This window comes from Salmo trutta, chromosome 6 (assembly GCF_901001165.1).
Source record: "Salmo trutta chromosome 6, fSalTru1.1, whole genome shotgun sequence".
NCBI lineage: Eukaryota > Metazoa > Chordata > Actinopteri > Salmoniformes > Salmonidae > Salmo > Salmo trutta.
The window spans coordinates 26,340,717-26,344,299 of NC_042962.1; the positions used below are offsets into that span (position 1 = coordinate 26,340,717).

Sequence of the window (3,583 nt, forward strand, 5' to 3'; positions counted from 1 at the left end):
AACACAACACACACTACAGTAGAATAGAGCACAGCACTGTACAGTAGAGTATAGTTCAGTAGAGTAGAGTAGATTAGTTCAGTACAGTACAGTACAGTAGAGCACAGTACAGCACCGTATAGTTCAGTATAGTACAGTACAGTAGAGTAGAGCACAGTACACTAAAGTAGAGTAGAGTTCAGTACAGTACAGTACAGTACTGAACTATACTATTTTTCTTTACTGTACTGTACTCTACTGTAACTGTACTCTACTGTAACTGTGGATTGTGACTACCATGAGTTCCCATTGTGGCCAATTCAATTACAGTCATTGTGTTACAGATCTTTCGGTCACTCTGTTACCATTTGGTAATCACTTAATAATTCATAAATAAAATGTGTATAATTAAAAGCACTGGAACTAATTGTTAAGTCTACCTTTACTTGTTGCTTCTGTGAACTTTCATAATCCTCCCTCCTCATGAGGGAGTGAAATTATATACTGAACTAAAATATAAATGACACATGTAAAGTGCTGGTCTCATGTTTCATGAGCTGTAATAAAAGATCCTAGAAATTTCCCATATGCATAAAAAGCTTATTTCTCTCAAATTTGAGCACAAATTTGTTTACATCCCTGTTATTGAGCATTTTTATAATTTGTCAAGATAATCCATCCACCTGACAGGTGTGAAATACCAAGAAGCTGATTAAACAGCATGATCATTACACAGTTGCACCTTGTGCTTGGGAAAATAAAAGGTCACTGTATGCCCTCCGAGCTCCACCCACGGCTGCGTCCCTGCCCAGTCATGTGAAATCCATAGATTATGGCCTAATTTTTTTTTTTTTTATTGACTGATTTCCTTACATGAACTGTCAAATATTTGAAATTGTTGCATGTTGGGGGCTCCCAAGTAACGCAGAGGTCTAAGGCACTGCATCTCAGTGCTAGAGGCGTCATTACAGACCCTCGTTCGATCCTGGGCTGTATCACAAGTCCCATGATCATGAGTCCCATAGGGCGGCAAACAATTGGCCCAGCGTCCGGGTTAGGGAAGGGTTTGGCTGGGGTAGGCCGTCATTGTAAATAAGAATAAATAAAGGTTAAATAAAAAATAAATGTTGCGTTTATATTTTTGTTCAGTATAAAATATCTTAAAGATATGTGGGTTTTTTGGTGACAGAATGACAAGACACAAGGCAATATTTCTTAAACTTACAGAAGGCAAACAATTTCTGCAAAACTAAATGTAAATGTTGTTATTAGTTGACATGGGCCATTACTTAAACATTATTGAGTTTTGACATATTTCTAATACCTTCACATTTTTCAAGAAGATGTTTTTTAAGACCCCTTTTCCATCCTTGTGACCAGAAATCAAACGCTTATTCCTAATTTTTAGGATGGAAAATTATTGGAAAAATGAATCTATGCCTTCCTTACCCAAAAATATGGACTCTTAGCTTTCATTTGACACCAGATTTGATATTCACATGTTGGTGCTCATACCTCCTTTTACATGGAAACGACCACATACCTGCTATGGATACATTCATGTTGTACTGCTACCTTGGAATCCAAAGACGGCATGATTTAATGTTTGGTTAATTACAATCCTATACTGACACAATTAAAAGTGACTGATTGTTTTATAGGTCACACATAAAAAGTTACGAGATTGCCCAGTTCAGACAGTCGGAGATATATGCACTGTAGTAACAGACTTTAAAAAAAAAAAGCTTTCATTTCATGTCGGACGATTCGTTGGAGCTCCAGATGTCTACCCTGTTCTTCTCCAGCACAAGGGTGCCGTCGTCTTTTAGGTGGATCCGGCACGTCTTGCAGCTGAGCTTAGAGGTGTTGGTGTGCCACACGGGGGGAGTCCTCCTGTGTGTACATCACCAGGTTGCAGTCGTCCTGCATGCACAGGCGGTGACGGTTGGGGCCGGCCGTGTCTGAAGACCACATGGGCTTTTAGTCGTAGATCACAAAGTTGCCATCATCCTACAGATATAGACACACTACAGTATTATCATAAAACTACTATTTAACAACACACTCTTGATGTTACCCAGAACCAAAGCCAATTTATGAATGTAGACTAGCTTATTCTGGTCATGTACTTGGAAAGCGTTTGACTGATGGGCACCTGCAATTAACTTTTCGTTAAACAGATTTAAGTAATTAAAGCTGCTTCTCGAGGTGTAAAACACTAGAGCTGTACAAACTAAAGCAGTACAAAAAGTGCCAACAACATGCACTGCTGTACAAACTGAGACTGATATTAACAATGCTCATGTAGAAGTAACGAACTTGAAAGACAGCCTTCCAATCTCGGTTGTTGGATAGTATGAAGTCTCCCTTGCGCAGCTCATCATTTTTGCACAAGTAGTTCCTGCTCATGATGACTGTGTACTGAGATGTTTGGGTTATCAATGTACAGATATCAAGGTCATACACTAGTGTGCTCTTTCACAAATAAGTATATTAAGGAACGTTGGATAGAGTTATCGTATATATTGGGTACATTGGTTCCTCCTTTAAAAGTTGCGAGCTTACGCCGCGGGACTTAGAGGTCATTTGTGGTTTAGTACGGTACCCTGAATCACCACTTCATTGTTCCAGACCAGCGCAAGGGGGAGTTAGAGCACTGATTATGCTTTTGGGTCCTTCTGTGTCTCTAACTGACAATGAATGGGCGGCATAAACCGAAATAGAAACTGATAATTGTGCATGACTTTAGTATTACTTACTAAAACTGTTGTTACACTAAGGTTTTTATTATTTTATTTTGTTAGGATTATTTTGCTCTTATTGTACTGTAGGCCACTCCCGTATGGTCACATTATACAGCACCTGAGTTCGCAACAGTCTAAGACACTGCATAGCAGTGCAAGCTGTGTTGCTTCAGATGCTGGTTCAATACCTGTACCGGCCTTGACTGGGAGACCCATGAGATGACTGGAACAAATATTGATTAATATTATGGTGTTTCTATTCCGCTGACCTTCTAGGCAGAGTTGCAAAGAAAAAGCCATATGTCAGACTGGCCAATAAAAATAAAAGATTAAGATGGGCAAAAGAACATAGACACTGGACAGAGGAACTCTGGCCAGTCTTATTGCTTCTTTAATCAGAACAACAGTTCTCAGCTGTGCTAACATACTTGCAAAAGGGTTTTCTAATGATAAATTAGCCTTTTAAAATGATAAACTTGGATTAGCTAACACAAAATGCCATTGGAACACATGAGGGATGGTTGCTGATAATGGGCCTCTGTACGCCTATGTAGATATTCCAATAAAAAACAGCAGTTTCCAGCTACAATAGTCATTTACAACATTACAATGTCTACACGACAACTTTTACTTTTACTTCACTACATTCTAAAGAAAATAATGTACTTTTTACTCCATACATTTTCACTGACACCCAAAAGTACTAATGCTTAGCAGGACAAGAAAATGGTCCAATTCATACACTTATCAAGAGAACATCCAAATCAAATCATATTATTTTTTATTGGTCACATACATGTGTTTAGCAGATGTTATTGTGAGTGTAGCGAAATGCTTGTGCTTCTATTTCCGACAGTGCA

At 38.7% G+C, this 3,583-nt stretch overlaps 1 pseudogene; it reads right to left on the minus strand.

The window, feature by feature from the left end:
- Nucleotides 1-1,536: 1,536 nt before the first annotated feature.
- Nucleotides 1,537-2,528, minus strand: LOC115195209 (mannose-specific lectin-like; annotated as a pseudogene).
- Nucleotides 2,529-3,583: the final 1,055 nt, after the last annotated feature.